The sequence below is a fragment of the Ambystoma mexicanum genome, chromosome 5p (genome assembly GCF_040938575.1).
Source record: "Ambystoma mexicanum isolate Mex_15411 chromosome 5p, UKY_AmexF1_1, whole genome shotgun sequence".
Lineage (NCBI taxonomy): Eukaryota > Metazoa > Chordata > Amphibia > Caudata > Ambystomatidae > Ambystoma > Ambystoma mexicanum.
This window is the reverse complement of record NC_090930.1, coordinates 728,871,498-728,898,532: the sequence shown is the minus strand read 5'-3', so window position 1 is coordinate 728,898,532 and position 27,035 is coordinate 728,871,498. Positions and strand designations below refer to the sequence as shown.

Here is a 27,035-nt window from a genome sequence, read left to right as displayed (position 1 = left end):
AGAATTCCATATCATAAATCGCCCGTACTTTTAGAAATCCATTCCCCCTCCCCCGGAGCTCGGGGTGACTTCCACTTTTGGGCCCAACAACATCTGGCCGCTACTAGCATGACGTGTAGCATGTGGTCGTGTTTCACCTTTGGACCCCCCTCAACTTCAATGCCGAACAGTATTAGCCAGGGGGATAGGGTCCTATCCATTCCATCTACCTCTTTTATCCAAGAGAGGACTTCTCTCCAGTAGGTTTGTGCCGCGTGACATTTCCACCACATGTGTACATAGTCCCCTATTTCTGTGTGGCATTTCCAACAATGGGGATCATAACCCGCTCTCATTCTAGCTATTCTTTGAGGGTGGTAGTGCCATCTATGGATCAGCTTTAGAGCCTGGTGACGGTACTGGGGGGCGGCTGTGGAGCGGCTGGCCTGCCTACACATCTTGGTCCATCTTTTCTCCATTATGGGAGTGCCTAGGTCCCTCTCCCACTGTGTCTGGGAAGGTGGGGGGTCTCGCAGGATGGAGAACAGCAAAAAGCCGTAGAGCTGTGATATAGTCCCCTTTGTCCCCTTGTGTGTAATAATTTCTCGAAATCTATTAGCTCCCTCCTGAGAGTGTCTCACCATCTACCTTCGGTCAAGGCACCCTTTAGTTGTAGGTATAGAAAGGGGGAGAGATTGGGAAGGCCGGGGGCATCCTTCAGATCCTCCAAGGATATGAACGCCCCATCCGTCCAGAGCTGACCGGCTCTACCAAGACCTGCCTCGTACCACTGCTGGAAGGCCAGTGGCTCATTGATACCCTCCCAGAGTGGGGGAGCCCATATGCAACTCAGGGGCGAAGGCCACGTTGTGAGCCACCTAAGATAGCCCTCTTCCTTCCATATAGTCCATATCACCCCTAGGACTGGGTGTCCCAATACCCTTTTTGGAATCCTAACCTTCGGGACCCAGAGCCATTCATCTAGCGTGACCGGGGAAAAGAGCAGATTGTCCAGTTCTACCCACTGTTTCTTAGGGCCTGTTGTCAAGTGATCTACTAGGACTCGCAACTGGGAGGCTTTATAGTACGTGTCCAGGTCAGGGAAGTTAACTCCGCCCTCGTCTTTGGGCCTTATCAGGGTGTCGTATGCAATTCTGTGGGATTTTCCCACCCAAAGGTAGCAGAGGAGAGTACGCTTGATCTCTAGGAGGAACGGCTTCGGGATCTGAGTCGGCAGCATTTGGAATAGGTATAAACATTTGGGGAGGATGACCATCTTGATGGAGTTAAGGTGCGGCATCCACGAGAGGCCAGATTTCGACCAGCGTTCCAAGTCTCTCTTGACCGCCAACCAAAGGGGAGGGTAATTTGCAGTAAAAAGACCGGCCAGATCCGAAGGTATTTGTATCCCCAGGTGGCAGAATCCCTCAGGTCGCCTACAGAGCGGGAGGCCCTCAATATATTGTTTCTCTTCGTCGTTAAGTTGGCCCACTGGGAACGCCACTGATTTATCTAGGTTTATCTTGTAACCTGCGAGGGACCCATATTGTTCTAAGCTATCTAGTACCTCGGTAACTGATTGGGAGGGGTTGGAGAGATAGAGCAGGACGTCGTCCGCGAAGAGGGTTATTTTACAGTTGGCCTTACCCATATTAACACCCTGGATTTTATCGTTTCCCCTGATGGCTATGGCCCAAGGCTCCATTACTAGGGCGTATATAAGGGGGGAGAGTGGACACCCCTGTCTTGTGCCCCTTTCCAGTGGGATAGGTTCGGATTCACATCCATTCACTGTGATTTTTGCTGAGGGGTGCGAGTAAAGGGCTCTCATCCATCCTAGCCATTTGGGTCCCATTCCCAGAGATAAGACATTTTCCATGAAGGTCCAGCTTACTCTATCGAACGCCTTTTCTGCATCTAGGGACAGAAGAAGAGCGCCCTTCACCCTAACTTCCTTTGAACTTAGTATGTGTAGGGTTTTGCGCATGCTATCGGCCCCCTGTCTATGCATCACAAAACCGACTTGATCTGGGTGGATCAATCGAGGAAGATATTTTTCGAAACGGGTTGCAAGGATCCTAGTGAAGATCTTTGCGTCCGTATTTAGTAGCGAGATGGGCCTATACGAGCCACATTTCGCTGGGTCCTTACCGGGCTTAGTGATCACCGTGATTATGGCCTGCAGGAATGTCGGCGGGATAGTATCTGAAGATTTAATGTGGTTAAAGAGTTTGGTGAGCGGCTGTATCAACACTGATTGGTACTGTTTGTAGAAATCAGCCGTGTAGCCATCTCCCCCCGGGGTTTTGCCTACCTTCAGTTTCTTAATGGCCTCTTCCACCTCTTCCCCGGTTATCTCTTTTTCCAGTGTTTCCCTCTCAAGATCCGTGAGTCTTGGGAGTGGGTGGTCCTTCAGGTAGCTTTTTATGCTATCCAAAGACTCGCCTTCCTGTTTGGTATAGAGTGCCTTGTAGAAGTTCGCAAAGGCTTCGGCTATAGGCCCTGTTTTTGTTTGGGTACTACCAGTGTCATCTCTGATCTTCTCTATTCTCCTACCCGCTCTGTTTCCCCTCAACCTGTGTGCCAAGAGGGTACCGACCCTATCTCCCTTTTCGTAGTATCTCTGTTTCGTGTATCTCATTTTTTTGACCACCTCCCAAATTAGAGTCGCATGCAGGGCTTGCCTCTTGTCCCTCATTTCACTCAGAAGGTTTTTGCGGTCTATGTTACCGTTCGTGAGCTGGGCCCTCAGGACCCGCAGGTCGTCGCAGAGTTTGGACTCTATTAGTGCTCTCTCTCGTTTTTTGGCCGAACCCTCAGCAATTAGGAGGCCCCTGAAAGTGGCCTTAGCCGCCTCCCAGACGGTGGCCATTGGGATTTCCCCGGTGTCATTTGTCATGAAGTAATTTTCCATCTCTTTCCTTAGGAACACTTTAAAGACCTGATCTCTCATGAGGGTATTGTTACAGCGCCATCTATATGTTTTCGGGGTGTCCTGCAGTCGCCACTCCATGACAAGGAGTTCATGATCCGACCAGGTAACTGATTCGACCATAGAGTTTCCAACCTTTCCCCCCTCCTTCCTCTGAGATCAACATTAAGTCAATTCTGGTGTATGTTTGATGGGGAGGGGAGAAGAATGTGTAGCCCCCCCGGGGTAGGATTACATTTCTGCCAAACATCAACCCAATAATATTCCCGGAAGAGGTCTCTCAATGCTAGATTGTCCCTGGTGGGGGCTTTTGGCACAACCCCTCTGACCGACCACCAATCGAGATGTGGGTCTGAAATAAGGTTGAAGTCCCCAACCAGAATCATGGCTCCCTCCGCCCAATTATCCATGACTTCAAGGATCTTGTGGAGGAATTTGATTTGGCCCGTATTTGGTGCGTACAAGGTGGCTAACGTAACCCTCATGCCCTGGGACAGGCCCTTGATCCCCAGAAATCTACCCCCAAAGCCCCTTTTCGTCTCTACATCGGTGAGATGGAATGATTTACCCAATAGGATACCCACCCCCTCCTTCTCGGAAGACTTGTGTGAGGCCCAGAAGTTCCTACCAATATCCTTCCCCTTTATCTCCGATTCCGCCCCCCTCCTGTAGTGTGTTTCCTGCAAGAAGATGACCAGCAGCTTCTGTTTGCGAAACATGTTACTTGTAAGAGACCTCTTGTTGTGTGAGTTTAGTCCCTTGACGTTGAGCTTACCAATCCTTCTCGCAGCCATGATCATCGCTGTCTTTACCCTGTGAAGTTTCAATAAGTTCCCCCCGCTTCATCAATTGAATTGAGTCCCCTTGCCATGGTGTGGTGTCCCCGTTTCCTATATCCCTCCCCCACCCCTTCCCTTCTACTCCATCTCCCTTACCCATTGTGTAAGGCGTTCGTCTTCCTTGCCCGACAAGCATCAGGATTGGTTAACGAACCACCAGGGCTGCTACCCAGACCCCAGGAGATTAGATGATACGGAACATGCCCGTCAACTTTTGTGTTAAGAATACCCTTCCCGAACTTGGTCAGGATTATGATCCCCATGTGGGGACCCACTCCGCTGTTTCCCCCCCCCCCCATGTCGCTCATGGGGTGTCACCTGTGTCTTGCTTTGACTTAGAGCGGATGCCGGGGAGCGGACACCAACCTCTGGAGCCCCCGACCCGCCACCGCCATGAGAGGACGTTGAGCTGTCGACTCCCGCATAGGGGTGCCTCGAATGTTCAAATACATCAGTTAAACTTAAACCTTGCCAACAGTGGCATGAACCAAAAGACAACACCCGCCATTTGCCGGCACCGGAGGACCATCGAGGGGACCCCACGTACTCCAGGATCCCCCACACCACTTCTCACCCCCGGATTCTCTCCTCCCAAACTGGACCCAAACAGCAAGGCACATCAATGAAGCAGACATTCCACCAACCCTGGCGACTTCAACAGATAGTGTGTGGTTCCCTCGGAACTGAGGAGACCCCAATCGACCGTATTGGCCAATGCATTTAGGCAAACCACCCTGTTATTCTCCTGGTGAGATCAAACGGGGTCCCTGTTATCGACCGGCGGGTGCCTCGTTTTCTGAAACTTCTGTGTGCCCTTCACCTTATGTTTCCCCTGCTTCGAGGGGGTACCCCGGGCAGAGTCTCCGCCAGTCTCATTCCTATCCCCGGAGGGGCCAGGAGAGTCTCCCACCAATTCATCTGAGTCTCTCAGGATATCCTCCTCGGTGATGAGGCATTGCCGCACCCCTTGCCATTCAAATTCCAGGTAGAACGGGTGACCCCAGCGATATCGGGGCCCCCTTCTCCTGTAGCCACCTGGTGATTGCTGAGCATTTTTTCCTCATCTGTAGCGTGAGGGCGGACAGGCCCTGGTAAATCGCCACCCTGGAATTGTCATATTGTATGTCCCTCAAGGTCCTTGCCCTCTTGAGTATCCGCGCTTTGTCCCTGTAGTAGTGAAATTTGGTGAGGACCGAGCGTGGACCCCTTCCGCCTCCTCCAGCTCGGTGGACTCTGTCAATTATGACGGACTCTAACGAGTCGGAACCCAGGACAATCCTAATGATGTCTTGAACCTTTGCCTCCAGGCCCGGCGGAGTCTCTCCCTCGGGTTCTGCTAAACCTAAAATCCTGAGAGTAGTCCTCCGTTCCCGATTTTCCATGTCTTCCTACTTGCGACAGAGTTCCTCCTCCCGTTGCTGTAGTTCCTTAAATCTTACGTCCATTTGTGTTTCCAGGATGGCGGTGGATACCTGATTGTTCTCAACCCCCTCTATTCTGTCCTGAAGGGTAGATACTTTAGAAGTGAGGTCTGCCAGTTTAGCCCCCATGTCAGTTCTCATTCCTCTAATTTCCTCGAGGATCGTTTGGATGTTGTTTTGCATAACGTTCATGTCAGGGGCTTGGGCGGAGGTGGGTCCGGCCTACATCTCCGGGCTCTCCGCTTAGAATTGATATTTCGCCAAGGCTTCCTTCCAGCTCATGGCTGCTTCCCCCTTCAACGTCCCCGCGATCATTCAGTGGCCTCAGTGGTCTTACTCCTGATCAAGAGTTCCCCTCCCGTTCCACTCACGCCAGGCTTAAAATGTGATCCGGCCCGCGGGGACCTGAACTTGTTTGGACTTCTTGGGGGATCAATCTGTCTCCCGGAGCGGACTCCTCCACCCCTGTTCTGGCTTACTCCTTGGTTCCCTAGGCGCAGGTTCCCAGGTGGTGCTCCAGTGACGGCAGTTGGGCTATGCAGGGGCTTTCCCATGGTCCACTGAACTTTCCCCCAGAATTGGAGTTCCGGGGCTCCCCCCGTCTCTGTAGTGTCTCAGCTGCAGACCCCCTGCCAACCCCGAGCGGATCGGCTGCCCTATAGGGGGGAGTGCGCCTCGCCTGCATTGAGGGCCCGCTGTGGGTCCGCCAGGGTCTTCTCCCCCACACTGGAGTTGTCACAGCTGGGCTTAAGCACTCACCCCTTGCCTTGTTGGCTCCCGCCGGTGGGTCAGAGGGGGCCCCCGGGCGCGCTCCCGCGTCGGCCCAGGCCTCGAAGGGCGCCGGTGATAGTGGCGGCCGCGGCTCTATGGCGCTTCACTCTGGGGAGGGCCCGGGCGCGCTCCCGCGACGGCCCAGAATCACCAGCCGCTCCGGTAGTGCAGGTGCAGAGAGGGCCGGAGAGGCTCCCGGGGCTCCACACATCTCGCAGCCCGATGTCTTGGCCGCGACTCCCCCCGCTGGGCACTCGTGTCGGAAGAGGGACGGCTGGCCGGGATGGGCGCCAAGCTGCATAGGTCGCTTCTGTCACGCCAAGGGCGGAGCGACGAGAGGGCCTCCTCCCGCGAATGCCTCAGGACCCGATGGGGGAGGGGAGGACGCGAAAACACTCCGATGGAGAACTCGGTGACGGGGGCAGCCCCAAGCTTCAGGAAGGTGTCTCCAGGATCACGGCATTCTCATACAGCGGTTTTTCCGCTTTAGTGCAGCGGGCGTTCCGTTATTTCTTCAGTCTCCGCGATTTTCCCGGGGCCATCAAGGGAGCTCACGGATCAGGCAGCCATCTTGCCTGCACCCCCTGGTGGCCTCTGCACCTTTAAATTTAATCCTCTGTTCAACAGGGAGCCAATGTAGCTGCCTCCTCGCTGATGAAATCTTTTAGCGTCGACTTAGGGCAAAAACGGCCCGGACAGCTCCATTCTGTATTGTTTGCATTTTATCAATATTTGTCTTAGAAGTACCCATAAGTAGGCTATTGCAGTAGTCCAATTTTGAATTAACTATGGAACCGGCAATCATAACAAAATTTTGCTCTGTCAGATAAGGGCGAATAAGCCACAATAGATTAGAATAAAAAAGCACATGTGGATTTAAGATACGAGGTATGCCTCTTGAAAGATAAATTTGAATCCAAACATGACCAGATACCAAAATATATAATTTTGAAGATTGTGTATCGATCATCTAGTTTTTGTAGCTTAAGATGGGTTCCAGCTATTAGTAATTCCGTTTTTTTATCATTTAAAGCTAATGAGTTTGTCGCCATCCATTTTTGAATTGCTGCAAACACCTCTTTAACTCTTTGAGCATAATCCATTCTAGGTCCCAAGAAGGATTTGAACCGTTTAGCTGCTGAGGGCAAGTATTGTCCAACTGTTACATCTCTCTGCTAGGAAATCATGTTCTAGCAAGTCATGGCGGCAATATTTGATTGAAGGTCCAAAAGGGCTGTCTCCGTGCCATGCTTTGCTCGAAAACCCCATGTCTCACTGTGATCAGGGGATCTATCCTATCCTTCTCTCTACGTTCCTCCCTTCTCATTCTCCCACTCTTTCTCTCCCTGTCTTGCTCTTCACGTCTGTCCCTCTAGTCATCTTTTTTTATTCCTCCTCCCTTCCACTTTTACTAGTAATCTCCCCTCTCAACACTACTATTACTACTACTACACTCCACCCACACCTTCCACTACAGTCACCCTTGTTCCACTGTACAAGTCACCTTCCCATTCACTCTCATTCACGCCCTTTACTCCTCCTGATATTTTCACTCACTGACCTTACACACACTCACTTGCACCCAAGTTCCATTTTCTACTACAAACCAATTCATCGTCTTACACACTCTTTCAGCAATCCTTCACGCTCCACTGCATCATCTTTCCTCCGCTTGGTCTCCTGGTCCTCCTCTTCGTCCATTGACCTTACCCGAAAAACCCACACCTTCATATTTCTGTGCTTTTTACCCTGCTGCTTCCCCCTCTATTGTTTCTTTCCCTCAGCTGGTTTCCTGGGCCAACCACTGGCTTCTCTTTCTCCAGGGGCCCGATTACACATATACAAATGCATATAATATGCATTAAGCCCCGCCCCCTTTTTGTATGCGGATGCACCAGCGTTTGGAAATAGCTTCCTAGTCAACACATAATCAATCCTAGAGTTTTTCAGGTTTAAACTGAGTATTCAGACTGGTGGTTTAATAAACAAATCCTGCCACGTTCCTGCTAGAAGTAGAAACATGGTTTCAGTACATGTCTGATGGAGCGTCAAGATTGGCAGGTTTGACACGTAGACTGTACCGCTGTCTCGCTGAAGGTAAAATCATGATTGCAGGCCGGGACCTGTAGAGTATCTGGATTGCTGGTTGGATCCGTGGGTATTGAGGCAGCCCTGCAGATCCTCTCCAGTTCTCTCCCAGTTATGTTGCTCACATACTCCATCGGCAGACCTTCTGGGTAATGTAATTCCATGGGAAAAACAGAATGAAACTGGCCAGCATTGTGTAATACAGCTATCTGGCAAGAAAGGGTGCTGCCTGATTCACATAGCCAGGCACCGCTACAAGAGACAGAGACTGGAGCCCTCCCAACACATGCCTCTGGGGTAGGACTGGCTCCGGTAAAAACCCTGGTAGACCTCCCGCCCCAGGGAGATCGTTGCCCCCATTCCCTTTTGGCAGAGTCATGTCCCTGGTCATGTCTCAACAAATATGCATCGCAACAGTAATGCATGTAAACGGTCTGTGAACTTCTGGATATTGAATTGAACCTAAGCACCCATTTCAAACGCATAGTATCCAATCCTCAAGGAGCATCAATGGCTACTTGCAATAAGCAATATCAATGCATATTTTGTTCGTCACAAAGGTTACACATGGAAACAACATCAGCAACATCTAATGCACACAAATCTGATACTCAGAAGGAAATGTGAGGAGCCAGAAATGAGACTTTGACACAGAGGATTCATGGTTTTGGTCAAAGACTTTAATTAAAATACAAGGGGGTTAGAAAATGCCTCTGTCCCTGCTCTAAGAGGTGGTTTCCTACCTAAAACCAACATTGAGAGTCTGTCAATGTCCGAAGGTCCAAAACAAAACCATCCCATGTCCAAAGTACTATTCTAGCCCCCATTCTAAAAATCAACTCTAAAGGGAAAATGTCTTTGGCCTTTAGTAGTGTACAGATGTTGAAAAAAGAAATGCATAACTCCAACACAAAGTTTGAGAAGGATAGAGTTCCTTGTTCCCGAGGGTGGTTCCCTTCCCCTGGATTTCTATTCACTCTGTTTTATATTCAAGAATATCAGTTCCTTAAGTTTCTCTTGATCAACAACACAACTGGTATACAAAAAACATTGATGTTAGTATCTCGTTAGGATAGCTGGTGTAGTCTCCTGCCAGGTTTTCTCTCCTCTTTAATATGTTTCCAAAGCCTTTTGCTAGTCATGATCTATCCTTATCAGGACTTCCTTGGGTATTGTATATTACACACTGTTCAACTTGACGATGCCTGATGTTCTCTCCTGTCAGAGTTTTTCCTATATGAACACACTTGCAACTTGCATCTGCCTGGTATACTCTCCTGTCAGGGCTTTTCTCATATGTTTTCTTTCACCTTTAATCTACCTGTTCTACTCTCCTGCCAGGGCTTTTCTCATAAGGGTACTGCCAAATTTACAAACTTGATAGTCTGTTATATTTGTTCTTTTCTTGAATCTGCATGGTATACTATCCTGCCAGGACATCTCTTATATGTGTAATGCATGCATTCACAAACTTAACAGTATCTAATACTTATTCTGTTGGGCCTCTAAGACATGTTCACTTGTTCGTTCTCTCTCATATACTTGGTTCACATTTATTCGGTTTTGGCAGGATTGCCAATATGCCCCAGTGTCACCTCTTCCCTTGGGTGGACTCACCAGCTCTTGCTGGCGCATGTTGGTTCTCCTGCGGCAAGCCTGTGGCGGTCTTTCTGCATTCTGCTCCCTCTCACTGCCTCTGCTTCTCTGCCTATTGTTGCTCCCGCTCATCTGTTCCGCGTCTTTGTGTGCTTAAGTGGTGTGGAGGTTGCCTTTCAGTACCTGCGAATGGCCAGAAGCCTTTAGTTTGTTTCTGCCATTGTCTCCGCGTACTCCCGCTTGTAGTCCACTTCCCTCTTCCTTGTTGGTGAGCCAGTTGGCTCCCCGGACACCACACCAGCTGTACTGTGCCTCATTAAACACAGAGAGAAGTAGCGTTCTCCAGCCAGCATCTGCCTGTCAGCTGGTACACAGGTTTAAATGTCCCGGCATCAGACTTGTTCCTGCAACAACTAGAGCACATTGTGTGCTCCTGGCCTCCAGTGATCCTCATTGCCCAGCTCATCATCTTAGTGACAGTATTTTGATTGTAAGGGCAATGGTACTGTGCTTCTGATAACTTGAATGCAAAGTCTGAAAAAATGTTCTCAGTGATCTTAAAAGGCAAGTCAATTCTTGAGGACTCATATGCATAGTCTGGAAATGTGTTTTCAGGAGTCTTGAAAGGCAAGTATGTTTTTAAGGACTTGTATACAGATCCTGTGAAAGTGTTTTCAGTACCTTTCCTAGGCGGGTGAGGGGACGTATGACAATATGCCATTAATGCATGGGGATTGGCAGGGGCATCCTCAAAAGAAAAAGGGGGGATACCATGTCTTGTTCAATGATGTCCCCTCCCCGAGGGTTGCCTCCTCCATGTGATCCTCCCTCATATAGCCGCCCCCAGCATCCAATAGCGGCTGCCGTCCCCTGGCCACATGGGGAGAGATCATTGCCGGGAAAGGAGTGATAACACCATCGATTCATCACAGAAAGAAAGCATGATTCTCCAACACCAAGTAACATCTGTGCACAGAAAAAGCAAAGCACGATTAAAACACAGCCCACATAGGTGTTAAGTTCAGAAAGAAACCTAAAAGTAAAAGGAAAATGATGGGGAAAAAACAAGCTCTTAAAGAGTTGAGGTGATATAACGGGAAATCTAAAAACATAGTGATCCTTTGAACATTTACTTGCACTACATCACAACACTCTACTTCAAGAATGGGTTGAGCTAAATGGGATAATAAACCCCTTACAGGTGGGATTCCAGCAGAGAATGGGGACCATTGAGCAGTGCCTGATGCTAGATCTTATAGTAATTAAATATACTAGCTTGAACAGTAACACACTGTATGCTGTGTTCACAGATTTATAGCCAGCGTTTGACTGTGTCCCCAGAAACCAGCTGTGGCAGGTCTTTAATAACTATAAAATACCTTCAAGCATATTGTCCAATATACTCAAGTGTCTCTGTGCGATGGAGGGTGAGTCGAGAAAACACAGAAAAGTTTGAGGTGCAGCGCGGGATTAGGCAGGGATGGGTGTTGGTGCCACATTTCTTTTGCATCTACATTAACAGCTTAATAGAGGAGCTGGTGGCCCACAGCATGGATCCCCCAAGGCTGGGCAGCTCACGCTTCCTGACCCTGTTTTTCACAAACGATGCTGTCATGTTATGGACTATTCCAATGGGGATAAGGCACACTATGGCTGTTTTTGCGAAGAAATGTGGCGATCTTTGTCTGGAAATCAATAAAAGTAAAACTAAAACTCTTCTTTTCAGACACAAAACAGATTAGAGGTAGAAGGTGCAGTATTAGAAAAGGTCACCACCTACAACTATTTGGGCCTGTGCGTTGCAGAAAATGGCTCTTGGTCTGAACAGGTATCCAAAGCTACCAGGACCTTCAGCAAATATAGTGGGGGTATTAGGAAATGTCATCATTCACATGGGAGAGGTGCCCTTGCCCCTGCCCTCGAGTTGTATAGACTACAGGCTACTCCAGCAGCAGTGTATGGAGTATAGATTTGGGTATTTGCTAAATCAGTAGCCATAGGAGTGGCCGAAAACAAATTCCTTAAATCCCTTCTAGTACAACCCAACAGTGCGCCGATTTCCATGCATTATCTTGAATGTGACCTATGCTCAATCGAGTAATCGAATGCAGCAAAGCTGCTTCTTTCTTGGGCCCGTGTTTGGACTGCACCTGGGCTACGTATGTTTAAGGAAAGCCTGCTTAATGTTCTAGCCCTGGAATGGAGTCGTTCAACCCCTTGGTTGATGCTTATCAAATTCTGGCTCAAGAAATTGGGTCTCAGCATTACTGGGACCACCATCCAGGATGACCTTCGACTCTAAGGGAGCGATCAAAACAGCCTCAAGATTGAACTGTAGAAGATCAATGGAAGAAGCTTGTGCAAGGCTTGCATTTGGCCAGCAGTATCTGCAAGTGGGGGCAGCTTTTGGCTGAGCGCTATCTGGATGTCATCCCTCCCAGTTATGCACAGTCACTGCTTTATGACTTGAGAGCAAGGATCCTGCGAGTGTCCTATGTTAAGAGATACTGTGCGACCAAAACTGTATTGAATGCTTGGCCTGTGGGGCGTCATGTGAGGCCATTCTTCATTATTTAATGTTTTTGCCCAAGATATGATCTTAGAGCCAAGTATTTAAAGCCAATTTTCAGACTGAAAGGAATCCAAAAGGCAAACAATCCAATGGACCTTTGCAGGAACAGTGAAGATTTTAATCTCTTACACTTTGTAGCCAAATACATGCAAAGGGCATTTATTTATTTATTGATTTATTTTGTATTTGTAGAGCGCACTACAGCCCATAGGCAACAAAGCGCTTTAAAGGAAATTTAAGGTGGCTTGCTTGCGGGTTACAATAAGCGGCCCAAGAAGGTATGGTTAGATACATTCACTTAGATACATTTGTTCGGTTACAGATGTTAAATATTGAACGTTACAGTTGATTACTCAAACTCTTGTTTAGGTAGCAGACTGCAAAACAGATAAATATCATATACATGGTGACACAGTAGTGGTTCAGATCTAATGGGATGTGCTCTTTAGACGAAGAACTAGGTTTGTAAAACCTTGCGGAACATTGCTGAAAAAGGACGAGTGTGATTCACAGCGGAGGGGAAAACTCTGTATAAACCTTTTTTTTCCTCTTTTAAATAACAAATGTTATTTCGAAGGGATTGTGTCCTCCGACGTATTCCTTATCTTAGATATCTCCTTCCAGCTCTGCTGGCCTCGGAAAATTTTTCTCTATAGGGTGCTGCGCGTCGATGTCCTCCGAGTCGATGTCCCTCGACAGCCGCCGTATCGACGTCGACGTCATCCTGCCTATAAAGGCCACGCGAAGCGTCCGTTGCTCGGTTCCGTTTTTCCGCGCTTACTCAGTGCCTCGGAATACCGTTGCTCAGTTTTGTCAGGTTAATCCTATTTACCTCGAGATATTCGATCCGTACTTGATGGCTTCTTCGTCGGAACCGACATCTCCTCGGTCCGGCTTCAAAAAATGCCGAGATTGTGGGAAAAAGATGTCGCTGACTGACCCTCACAGAGTTTGTCTGTGGTGTTTGGGAGCTGAACACCATTGTTGGGAGTGCGAGGACTGTTTGTCCATGACAGCTAAGGCCCCTGAAGGAGCGTAGGGGGAAGCTGGAGAAAGGTAAGACTTTTAAAGCTTCTTCTTCCTCGACGAAGTCGAGACATTCGTCTCCTCGTCACCATTCGCGCTCCAGGTCTCGGAGTGGGTCCCATCACTCCTCGAGATCGAAGCACTCGAAGAGGAGACGTCGAAGATCCCCTTCTCCGTCTTCCTCTTCCTCTGTTTCTCCAAAGAGAATCCCTTGCCCTACGAAACATAGTTCCTGGGCTGAATGGGAGGAATTCCGCAAAAATATGATGTGCGTCTTTGAGAAAGCGGCCTCGACCCCCTCGAAGACTGCCGAGAGCGATGCTCTGGTCGAAAGACCCGACGGTCAAAACCCGGTGAAGGAAACTTCTCGAGCGCGTCTCGAACCCTCAAGTAAGGCTATGACCTCAGAACCTTCTTCGAAGGTTCCGTTGACGCCGTCGACGAAGGTTCCATCGACGCCGAGGTCGGTGTCTTCGACGCCGTTGTCGAAGGGACCTTCGACACACGGGTCTGTCGACTCGACGCCATCTTCGACACCGGCGTCGACGCCAAGAAAAGTCACGGTTACGGCACACCCAGTGGCTATCCCCAGGTCCTCGATGACGATGGCGTCGAGGTTGTCGACTTCCTCGAGCATAAACCCAGTTTTCGACGCCACGCCCGAAGCCTTCGGTGTCGACGACATCAACGTTTTCGAGGCCGATTATGACAAGTTTGGCACCCTCTGTCTTGGAGATGGGGTTTACACCCTTTATGAGTTCAGAACAATTGAGAACTATGTCCTCAATTATGGAAGAGGGTGAATTGTCTGAACAAGAAGACACATTTGAGTTGCAGGGACCTGTAACCCCAGTTAGAGAGGAGTTATCCTCTAAAGAACGCAGGTTAAAGGATCTTCATGATTCCTTACATGAGGCAAGTGGGTTAGACACTTCCCCTGAGGTGGAGTTTGCTAGGCCAGACCCGGGGGAGCATGCTGAAACCCCCTATAGAGCCTTAATGGCCAGGATCACAGAGTTTATGGGGTGGTCTGCACCTTCACAGTCTTTCCAACAAGATGACCTCACGGACATTCTTGACAAAGGCCCACAGGAGGATCCTATAGTGCCCTTTCATAAAGCTCTTCAGAGGAAGATTATGACGAACTGGGAAACCCCAGATGTCGTCCCGGCAGTAAATAAAAAACTGTCTACAAAATACAGGGTATCTTCTGCAGACCCGGAGTTTTTGTCAAAACACCCATCCCCAGAAAGTCTGGTGGTACAGGCAGCATCTTCTACCGATGTCAAGACTGCTTACCCTCCCGTCCCACAGGACAGGGACGATAAAAAATATGATGCTATGGCAAAGAAAGTTTTTTCGGCATGTAGCATGGCGTTAAAATCTGTTAATGCTACTTGCACCCTTGCTAGATTCAGCCATACACTTTGGGAGTGTGCTTCTACAGCGGCTGACTGCATCCCGGAGGGAGAAGAAAGGGATGCGTTCCTGAATATCATACAGGACGGCAAAGACGCTATGTGCGAATCCCTCCAGACGGGCATTGATTCGGCTGACAGTATCAGCAGAGCAATGGTGGCAAGTACAACAACCAGGAGATTCGCCTGGTTGAGAAAGTCTGGTTTTGCCCCAGATGTGCAAGCCAGGCTCTTGAACATGCCATTCGATGGCTCTTCTTTGTTCGGGAAAAAGGCGGATGACAGTTTAGAGACACTGCATACTTCAAAAGCAGCAGCAAAATCCCTAGGCGCTGCAATCCGTCCGACACCTTTTCGTCCCACAGGAACCTCTGCGAGGGGCAAGTCCTTTCGCTTCTACTCCGCATTCGGAAGAGGTAGAGGACGACTGGCTCAAAGGGGACAAAGAAGAACTACCCGAGGTGGACGGGGTAGATATTCAAAAGCTGCAGCAACAGCAGGTGCTTCTTTACCATCGGCATCTGCATCAGCCGCCCCAAAACCACTCTGAGGACTCAACATCTGGCGGAATGGCAGGCTATCACGTCAGATGCTTGGGCATTGGAAACAGTTGCCCAAGGTTACTGCCTGCCTCTCCTACGCATACCTCAGAGTCATCCACCGGGGATCAGCTCTCAGAAAGATCCAGATCCGCTCCTCTTGCAGGAAATTTTGGACCTGCTAGAGAAAGGTGCCATAGAACCGGTACCTGTAGCGGAGAGGAACAAGGGCTGGTACTCCCCTTACTTTCTCATTCCAAAGAAAGACGGAGGACTGAGACCCATCTTGGACTTGCGAGAATTGAACAAATTCCTCAGGAAAGACAAATTCAAGATGGTCACTCTTTCTCAGATCCTTCAGGCCCTTCAGTTCCAGGACTGGTTGGTATCTCAGGACGCTTATTTCCATGTGCCTATCCATCTCAAACACAGGAAATACCTGAGGTTCGCAATTGGCAACTCTCATTATCAATTTCGAGTGCTGCCATTTGGGCTGCCCTCCGCCCCGAGGGTCTTCACCAAGTTAATGTCGGTAGTGGCGGCAAGTCTAAGGAGGGAAGGGATTCACGTCTACCCCTACCTGGACGATTGGTTGATCAGGGCTGTATCTTCGGAACAAGCTCAGATCCAGCTAAATCACGTTTGCCACTCCCTTCAAAGACTGGGCTTCTCCCTCAATTTAAAGAAGTCACAAATGATACCATCGCAGAGACTCCAGTTCATAGGAGCGATCCTGGACACTTCCCTGGGAAAAGCCTCGCCACCATAGGTGAGGGCTCAAGATATTCTACAGATGGTTACCAAGTTCCAAGATGCCCAACGTCTCCCAGCCTTCGACTTTTTGAGGTTGCTAGGCCTCAGGGCATCCTGCATTTTCCTAGTGCCAGAGGCTCGCCTGAGAATGAGATCCCTCCAGTGGACACTGAGGACTCAGTGGCCACAATTCTCAGGGAGAATGACAGATCTTCTTCAGGTTCCCGACAGGGTGACTCGAGACCTTCAGTGGTGGGCCTGTCAGGAGAACATTCTGAAAGGAGAACAGTTTTGGCAACCCTGGCCGGAGATAACAGTAGTCATGGATGCCTCACTCCCGGGGTGGGAAGCCCACGACAACGACTTGACCATCAGCGGTCGTTGGTCTCCATCGGAGTCCAGACTACATATCAACCTGTTAGAGCTGAGAGCCATCAGACTTGCGCTGAAGGCGTTCCTGCCAGCTGTACAAGGGAAAAATGTCCTGATAATGACGGACAACACAGTGGCCATGCATTACCTCAACAAAAGAGGAGGCCTAGGATCACTACCCCTGTGCAGAGAGGCGATGCAGCTCTGGTTTTGGGCAATCCAAGAAGGAATCTCTCTATCGGCAGTTCACTTAGCCGGAGAGAAGAACTTGACAGCGGATGCTCTGAGCAGGCAGAGCACAGTCTCCCACGAGTGGGAACTAGCTCAGGAAGTCCTTCAAGAGATCTTCGCCCTTTGGGGAACCCCTCAGGTGGATCTGTTCGCCACCAGTGTCAACAGGAAATGCGATCTGTTCTGCTCAAGGGAATTTCCCCCGAGAGGAGCTCTGGGAGACACGTTCATAGTGGACCAGGAGTTTCCGCTTCTGTCCGCGTTCCCACCAGTCCCTGTCATTCCTCAAATGATCAGGAAGTTGAGAAGATTCAGGAGAACCATGATCCTAATTGCCCCGGATTGGGCCAGGAGAACGTGGTACCCGGACCTTCTAGACTTGTCCATCTGCCCTCCAATTCGACTTCCACTCAGAGAGAACCTATTCTCACAGAACGGAGGTCAGGTTCTCCATCCATACATCAAAACCCTCAACCTTCACGCTTGGCTTCTGAAAGGCTGAGGTACAAGGATTGGGACCTCCCTGATGATGATATGGAGGTGTTGCTTTCGGCACGGAGGACAGCAACAAAGTCTTTATACCGCTGCCGTTGGAACAGATTTTGCAGCTGGTGTAGAGAACAGAATATCGACCCCTTTTCATGTGGTACACCAATGGTTTTGTCCTTCCTACTCTATTTGGCGAATTCAGGCCTTCAAGTTGGCACCATTAAGGGCTATCTCGCAGCGCTATCCATCTTTAAGCGCACTGTGGAAGAACATCCTATTTCAAGTTACCCTTGGTAATACAGTTTCTAAAGGGGTTAACCAATGTTTATGCCCCAAGACCATTCCAGGTTCCCCTATGGGATTTAAACTTAGTCCTAACTTTCCTGATGGGCACACCTTTCGAACCACTCCATTCTTGTTCGTTAAGATTCCTTACCCTTAAAACTGTTTTATTAATAGCACTTATATCTGCTAGAAGGGTGAGCGAATTACAAGCTCTTTCTTGTAAACCCCCTCATACAATCTTTCACAAAGACAAAGTTGTCCTGCAAGTGAAGCCTAATTTGCTCCCAAAGGTGGTTTCTGAATTCCATATCACTCAGAAGATTACCCTACCATCTTTCTATCCTCCTCCTCATCCCGGGAAAGAGGAAGAGAGGTTACACAGGCTGGACCCTACAAGGGCTTTAAGTTTTTACATTAGTAGACTAGCCAGGATAAGACAGGCAGACCAGCTGTTTGTAGGTTACACAGGTCACAAGCTGGGGTTACCAATAACTAAGCAGACCATTTCCAGATGGATCATTCTAGCCATTTTGGAATGTTATAAACTGGCAGTGAAAGAGCCCCCTCAAAACCTTAAGGCTCATTCGACCATAGGTATTGCAGCTTCATCGGCCCTCAAAAGAGGTGTGCCGGTTAAAGACTTCTGTGCGGCCGCTACATGGTTGTCTGTCCATACCTTTTCACGATTTTACAACTTAGATTCCTCCTCCAGTCAAGAGACTAGGTTTGGAAGGGCTGTACTGCACTCTATTCATCAATAGAAGACAGCGTGAAGTCAGTACTCCCTCCTCCAATAATAGAATACTGCTATGGGAGCCTATCTAAGATAAGGAATACGTCGGAGGACACAATCCCTTTGAAGAACAAGTTACGTCTTACCTTGTAACGTTCTTTCGACGGGATGTTCCTCCGACGTATTCCTTATCGACCCTCCCATCCATCCCCGCAGTTCTACTTCCCTTGTTGTTGCAGCTTACGCTCCTTCAGGGTGATTAGTCTAGTCCAGACAGAAATACTGTGGGCTACAAAACGGAACTGAGCAACGGACGCTGCGCGCGACCTTTATAGGCAGGATGACGTCGACGTCGATACGGCGGCTGTCGAGGGACATTGACTCGGAGGACGTCGAAGCGCAGCGCCCTCTAGAGAAAAATCTTCCGAGGCCAGCAGAGCTGGAAGGAGATATCTAAGATAAGGAATACGTCGGAGGAACATCTCGTCGAAAGAACGTTACAAGGTAAGAAGTAACTTGTTCTTCTAGCTCATGATCGGAGTATTAAGTTGTTGGTTTTTGTTTTTATACATGGTTGCATCTGCAATTTTATATGTATCTAGTATGCTTTGATGGCTGAAAATAAAGCTTATATATCGTACAACACTCTAAATGTTGGGTAGCTTAACTATAAACTATTACACCTGAAATATTAATGTTTACTTAGTAGTGTGCTGGACTTTGTATTTGGAAAATACTTAATTTGGACTGAGTAGTGGTACCTTAACTTTGGCATTATCAACCTTGATAGACTTTGCATTTTGCTACCTTTGGACTGATTGATTTTCCTCTTAATATAGGCCTTCCAGTGTTTGTAGAAGGCACTTTAATAAAGCTGATAATCTTTTTAAGAACATTTTTCTCAGTAATGTGATACATTAAGTGTTAGTAGTTATTGACACAACAGGTTTTCTTAGTACATTCTAGAGCACTCCCAGGAATCTAAACATGAATTTAACCTAATTAATTTCTTAAAGTATGCACAGTAAAAACAGATTGAATGAATGGCGGTCTGCTCATTATCATACCACAATTTACACCTGACTTTGTGGTACTGTAAATTTCAAACAGGATAAAGGGGACTTCATAATCACATTGCATAATTTATGAAAGAATCACATTTAGAAAATAATGGGCTGTAGGTAAGAACTAAATAGCTCCCAATTTTCAGTTAATTGTATTTCTTCAATGGCTTCCCTATTCGTATCTGTGCATTGGCTTTAGGTTTTTGACCCTGGAAACTCTGAACTTGGTGAACGTTTCATCAGTCAGAACAGTCAGATAACTATATTAATGGGCACACCTTATTTTTTGAAAGACATAGACCAGTTTCTTCTTTGGTTTTAGTTTAGTCCTAAGTTTTTACCAAAGGTAGTGTCTGAATTGGATATTAACCAGTGAATTCAGTTGCCCACTTTTGCTCCTCCACTGCATAGTCTTAAGCTGAGGAGAGGATAGACCAGTTGTATTCAAAGTTTTTTATGCCGAGCCCTCTTCAGTAAATATATTGTTGCCCACCCCCCTCGTCCCCCCTGAGTACACATATTGTTGCTGGTCCTCCCCAGATGTCACATTTGCTTATGTTTTGTATTAAAATCAGTATTAACTTTTTTGAAGAACCTTGCACCCCATCCTTTGTGCCCCCTTATGGGGCCGGCCTCGTGGTTTGAAAATCACTGGGTTAGACCATAAGAGGTCCTCTCCAAATCGAGTCTCCCTACTTGCTTACCCCTCTCATTTCACATGTTCCATGCTGCATCCTTGCTAAATCTCCCTTCACTGGCCACCTACTTACCATGTGCACCATCTTCACCCCAATTCCTATGTGTATTTTCATGATGGTTTTAAGTTCTTTGGTCTGCATCTATCTTTAGCATTCTAGATAACGTGTATGTACTCTTCAGTGCTGATAACATTTACATCCTTAATTGTTTGGTCCCATAGCATTTTTTAACCTATTCACTCTGCTGTTTACACTGCTCAGACACCACTCTAGGTCTGTGGGTCTGGTCTGTGGTTCATTGCATCCCATAAATATATACATTACATATCTAAGAAAGAGGAACTACATTTGAAAAGAAAACATTTTGTTGCTGATGGTTCTGCAACTAAAGGGCTGTCTGTTTTCAAACATACAATCACCGGATAGTTTGTGAAATGAATCGGAACATGTTATTAAGCAGCAGATAAGAATTCATATGAAGTTATTGTGTTTAAATCCCACCAGAAGAGCAACTACAACATTTTTTTCCAAAAACCTCTTTGCCCAGATGTGCTAAGGTATTGCTGGGGGATCTTTCAAGTCACAAAGAATCTGTATATGTTAAGACAGTGTTGCTTACCCTACGAGATTTCGGTTGTATGATATGATAGGTTATTTATAACATGCATAATATGCAGAGGTTTCTAAGTGCGGACCCGGGGATCGAACCTGTGTTGCTCTGTGTCACCTCGCTTCCAAGGCGAGCATGTTGCCCCTGAGCTATCCTCCCGAGACCTGATGGCTGATGGCTTCTTTCCTTTCTTTGTAGATTGTTCTCACTACCACCTTCTCACAGTTGCCTTAGAATGATCCTATTCCAACTCTGTTGAGAAGTATCCGGGAACTCCAGCAGCACCATGTAAATCCTAGGTTGTCATCCATTCAGAGAGGTCTTGTACAATCCCTATGTGTCATCCAGGTGCACACCACCTCCTCCTTTGGCAGATTGAGTTTACATTTTTTTTTGGAAGGCCCACCGTGTCGTCGATGCTATTTCAAGAGATGACAAATCTTTTGAGGAAAGAAAGGCCACCATCAAAACCAATGTTACCCTAAGGCACATAACCTTGTTTACTCCCTTTCATCCATACTGCATTGGTGTCCTTTCCTAGGGACGGGAGACAGAACCTTTTTCACCAGAAGAAACCTTCGTCCCCTTTAAATTCAGAGGCGCGTGGGCGTGCATCCCTGGCAGCATGTGCTGCCCTGACTACGCCCTCCAGCGCCACACCTCAGTCCCCTTATCGCGTCATCGGGAACGGCCCGAGTTCACCAGCACTCCTGGGTTTGGCTTCGGCCATGTAATTCAACGCGCGGATACTCCTTCTGTCTTTCTTTTTTTCATTCAGGTACTCGGCCCTCCGGCATTGCGCTCCTCCCCGGCGCATGTCGACTTCAACAGGGTTCAGTAGGTGTCCATCCTGCGACTGACTCTTTCCTACTTCCAACCCACACGCCCTCTGCCTCGGTTGCCTTGGCCCCAACACGGCTGGCAAGCTTGAACCGCGAGTCCTGAATGAGGCTGGGCGCAGGGAGCCAAGCAACACGATGCAGGCACGTGGGAGGCAGCTCGACAAAATGACCGCCATGCCAGACATTATGGACACCCGTCCGATACCGCACCAAGGAAGTGAGCAGGTGGAGGAACGAGTGTCAAGGTGGGACTGGTGTCAATCAGGTACGTGGACTACAGCCTATCCTTCATTTGCACAAGGCAGGTTCCCGCTGCATCCGTATGGGCAGGGCATGCAACGGCTCCAGCAGCCGCCTGCTACCCTGTCCATATCACCTACCCACCCCTCTGGCCTGTGAGGACAGGTTCTTTGAAAGTTTCCTCTGGCTCGTGAAATCTCGGATATGGGTCATCCTCAGGGATGCCATCAGGTACGTGCTCCTGCCAATGGTTCTGGCGCTGCAGGCCCCAGTACAGGCGTCGCAGGGCCCCGTGCAGCCTCTGCTGCCTGCTCCGGACCCCAACTGATGGTGCAGGCGGTTCCATAACAGCATCCGCAGCAGCCTCTGGCTCCGGTCCTCACACCCCAGCCTTCGGCTCCCAGCACAGCTCCACCATTGCTGGACCTACCAGACCCCCAGGTGGACACAGATGAAGAGGACCCCGACATACCGCCGTCAGACAAGGCCTTCCTCGAACGCCTTGCAGGGCTGGCAGATTACTTGGGCCTTCCTCAACCTGAGGTTGAGCATCCAGCAAAGGGGGTCCTCTCCGAAGTCATCCCGCTACGTCCCGCAGCTAGAACCGGGCTCCCGATGCAGAAGGACGTGGTCGCCTTGGCCAAAAAGGGCTGGCTCAAGCCGCACTCGGTCCAGCCGGTCAATCGACACCTGAACGGCAAGTACAGGCAGATGGATGGGGGGGGGGATACACTCTTGCTATCAGCCCATGCTCAGCCGCATTCCTCAGTGATTGCTGCGGCATCACTCTACTCCAAGCCTCAGTTGTCCTCTGCCTCCTCATCAGCGGCACTGCTAGGCCCTTGCCTAGAAGATCTTGTAGGCGTACCGGAAGAAGCTTTATTCCAACACTTCTCTGCATCTTCGTCAAGCCAACACAGATGCCATGCTGGCAGCCATTAACCAGAGGCTTTGGCAGGAAATTGCGGACTTCCTCCCAGAGATTCTGGCGCAGAGCCAATCACGATTCAAGGCGGGACTGGCAGAGGCCAAAATGGTGGCACAAGACATCATGCGCACACATTGACACCTCTGGCTGGGCCATTTGCATCGCCACGAACATGAGAAGAACGACCTGGCTCTGTGCTACTAAGTTCAACCTGGATGTTCAGGAACGCATTTTGGACCTGCCGTTAGAAAGGGGGGACCTCTTCCACTCCTCACGGACGAGGAGCTGGATAAAAAGAAAAACAGCTCGCAAATGGCAAAGTCCTTTATCCATCCTTACAAAGACCACGCCCAAAACATACACCTAGTCACAGCAGTGCTCGGACAAGGGGCGTACATAGGGAGGATTCTGCGGCTTCCAAGAGTGGAGGTCCAGGCAGCCGGACTTTCGCCGACCCAACATCGGAGCAAACAACAAAAAGGGGGGGGAGTATAAGGGATTGTTCCAGTCCCCCTGCTCCGCAATAGCCTCAGAGGCAAAGATGGCATGACCTGCCCCTCCGAGTCCATGTGTCACCAGTGGGGGGTAGGCTTGCTCTCCATGCACACTTCTGGTGCCAGAATTTCACGGACCCCTGGATCCTCTCCGTAGTATCCACGGGGTGCCAGAATTTCACGGACCCCTGGATCCTCTCCGTAGTATCCACGGGGTACCGGCTACCCATGCCTGCCTCTTCTCCCTCTAGCCCTCCACTCTTACAGGTTGGGACAGCAACCCTTTTGGCGGAGATCCAGTCGCTCGTTGAGAGCCAGGCAGTGGAAGAAGTCCCAGCCTCCCAGCGAGGCTTGGGTTTGTACTCCAGGATTTTTGCCATTGAGAAAAAAAACCAGACGGGCTTGAGAGTTGTTCTGGCCCTTTTCACCCTTAACCTCTCCCTACCTCTACAAAAATTCAAGATGGTTACACCAGCTTTAATAGCGGAGACATTGTGCAAGGGAGACTGGATGTGCTTCCTGGATCTGAAGGACGCGTACCTACACGTCCCAATTTGGCAGCCTCATCGTTCTTTTCTACGGTTCAGAATCATGGGATACCATTTCCAATACAAGGTGCTTCCCTTCGGCCTCAACTCAACCCCCAGGGTCTTTACCAGACTGATGAATACAGCGGCGGCCGTCCTCAGGACCTCCACATCTACCCATACCGCGACGACTGGCTCGTCAGGGCTCCATCTGCGGAAGCGATGCACCACACTTCCCACGCTCTTATGAACACACTGCACGATCTGGGCTTCTCGCTCACTCTCAAGAAGTCGCAGCTGCAGCCTAGGCCGAGACTGACCTTCTTGGGGCTCATCTGGGACATGTGCGCCGAGAAGGTTTTTCCTTCGGAGGACAAGATCACGGCCATCACGAGGGCCACTGCGCACTTCCTCAGCAGAGAGGTGACATCGGCCTGGTGGTACTAACACCTACTTGGTCTCATGGTAGCGGTTCTATTGGCTGTCCCCCACACGAGACTCAGTATGGAGCTCAGTCTTCCTTCCGGTTATCGGGGGCATGGTTGTCCTCATTCAGACAGACCACTCCACCAGCATGTTCTACGTCAACAAGCAGGGAGTTACCAGATTCTCTCCACTGTGCAGACAGGCAGAGTCAGCATGTGGGAATGGGACCTGGAGAACATCTACCTCACGGCTGTCCACCTTCCGGGGGAATCCAACCTGGAGGTGGACAGACTCAGCAGACTGGGAGCAGACAATTACGAGTGGCAACTGAACGACCTTGTGCTGCAGGAGATCTTCAGCAGATGGGACACTCTCAGGTGGACCGCTTTGCCTCCTGGAACAACAAGAAGTGGCAACAGTTTGTGTCCTGGCAGGGTCAGGGCCCTGGCTCCCTGGGCGGCGCATTTCAGATTCAGTTGAACGGCATGACGGCATACGCCTTCCCACCCACACCTCTGATCCACAGGGTGAAATGCAAGATCAAGGAGTCTCGCCACCTCAGCATCATTCTGATAGCTCCATGGTGACCAGCCAGCCATGGTTCTCTGAGCTGCTCAGCCTCTTGGAGAGACCGCCCATTCACCTTCCGCCGGGCCCAGCACATCTTCTGGCGCAGCAGGGGGCATGGTCATCCACCCGCGCTACAGAAACTAGCCCTCACAGCGTGGTTTCTAAACAAGTCAGGCTAGGGCACCTCAGCCTTTCCCAGGCTAATCTGGAGATCATACAGGATGCAAGGAGCAAAGCTACCAGGACGCAGTATAAGAGCAAGTGGACCAGGTTCTGTCACTGGGCAGACTCAAAGGATATCAACCCCCTTGCATGTATGTTGGACAACGTGCTCTCCTCAGGGCACCTCGCCCTAAACACCTTCTGCACTTATTTGGCAGCCATCGGGGCCTACAGAAACTCAGAGGAAGAGGAGGTGTTCTCTTCCAACCTGATAGTCAAAAAGCATTTGATGGGCATCGCCAGACTCTACCCACCCATCAAGAGGCCACACGCTGTCTGGGACCTCAACATAGTCTTGGGTGCCCTGGTGCACAAACCATTTGAGCCGATGGCGTCTGTAGACATCAGGCTTGCCACCATTAAGACAGCCTTGCTAGTCGGCCTCACTTCGGCTTACAGAGTCGTCAAAATCCAGGGCCTAATCTCCTCGGAGCCCTATACTACTTTTCACAATGATAAGGTGGTCCTGCGAACACGTCCAGCATTCCTACCTAAGGTGCCTTTCTGCTTTCCATCTCAATGAAGAGATAGTGCTGCCTACGTTTTTTTGCTGAACTTAAGGGCGAGGCTCAGAGTGCTGCACTGCCTCGATGTCAGGCATGCCCTAAAATTCTACTTGGACAGGACCAAGGGCCACCCCTTCGGCTTTCTGCAAGCATTATTGTTTGGATGCCAGCTCTAGATCAGACCCTGCTTTAGGACAGGCGGTTCTTAGAAACCTGTTTGCTTAAGGAGGGTCTCCTCTCCACCCTGGGGCTACACTCAGTTCTAATCGCCCATGCAGTATGGAGGAAAGGGGACGGGACGTAAGAGTAATTATAAGTTACTCACTGTAGTGACTAACGTACTTTTAGTCCTTAGTCCCCTTTCCTCCATACGTCCCACCATCCTCCCCCCCCTAATAAAGCTGATGTCAGCAGACAAGGTTAATCCATTGTCGACACGTCTATGTGGACTAGCTGTGGCGTCGGAGGGCGGAGTCAGGGCAGCGCATGCTCCCAGGGCCGCACTCCTGCACGCCTCTAAATTTAAAGGGGAAAGTTTTTTTCTGGGGAAAAAGGTTCCTCCTCCTGTCCCTAGCATCAGACGCCTATGTACCTTAGTCACTACGGTGAGTAACTTGTAATTTTTCTCTCATCGACTATCTTCATATTGTTAATTGTCATGACCATCTTCCAAGTTCTCAGAGAGGTGACTTTGATTACAGATAAGTTCCCATTAATTTCTGGATACAATAGCATGTGTGAACAACACATTTAGTCCCCTAATTCCTTCAGATGTTTAGAAAATGTGTATTTTTGGTGTATTTTTATAAAGTAGATATGTTTGTATAGGCTGTGATGGGGAGCTGTCTTTTCGATCTTGCATTATTAAATAATTTGTGCAGACATACCACTTTGTGATGCCTAGGATAGGATTGTGATTTATATTTTGCACACATGTCATAAGCCGACGTTACCCCAGGCGGTGCACTTTGGCCATATTCCAAGGACTGTCTACTGCAGCTGAAAAGCCCTGCTAAAGTGGACAGTACTCCAGGCATGTTTTTTAACCTTCCCCTTTGGTTAGCTAACCTTTACCTGGACGTTTGAATTTGCAAAATCAACACTGTACCAAAAATCAGGTTTTTATTTGAATCGGGGAATGTCTCACCTGATAAAACAAGTTGCCTGTCCTAACGCAACCTCTCCCAACGTCGTGTCTGCGCTTCTCTGACTTCTGCCTCGTCTCGGGACCCTCGCCTCCTTTGCCCTCTGGCCCGGTACGTCGATCAGGGATCAGATGTGTGCAGATCTGCGGAAGGAATCTCTCCTCACTTCTACAGGGCGTCCCGTACACCTCTTGATCCCGGCTCGATCGTCCCGTCCTCGCCGTTCTTCCGCCTTTACTCCGTTATAACGTATACGATGGGGCAAGTGGGGGAGGGTCCCTATTCGTGGGCCATCTTGAAAGGGGCCCCTAGGGGTCCCTCGTGATATGGAAACAAGGCAATAACCATACACGAAAAGATGCGCCAGACACGAGGTTCAAATTCCCAATGCTAGGGTTTATTGCAAGCAAAAATAGTCCCAATTGGCCAATTCTGGTCTCACACCCCGCGACGTGAGTTTCCTAGACCTCGAGGGACGCAAGAGAGCGAATTACATACATCAGTTACGTATATACAAAATGCATATCATACAATCAGCTATGTCATGTTTAACACCCCCCTTTTATTGAGTTTCTTTGAACTCGGGATGACGATGGACATTTCCGACGGGTATGACAATTATGACACTTTCGATGTCTATTCTAGTAATAATGTGCAATTTAGAAAGTCCGGAGGCATCTTTTAGTTGTTGAACAGAACACGGTGGTTCTGTTCTTGGA

The 27,035-nt window shown here is 49.2% G+C and overlaps 1 protein-coding gene across 6 annotated transcripts in view; it reads left to right on the top strand.

Moving 5' to 3' along the window:
• Window positions 1-27,035, top strand: part of ENOX2 (ecto-NOX disulfide-thiol exchanger 2) — a 2,107,113-nt gene that overhangs the window by 1,637,691 nt on the left and 442,387 nt on the right. The window lies entirely within an intron of this gene.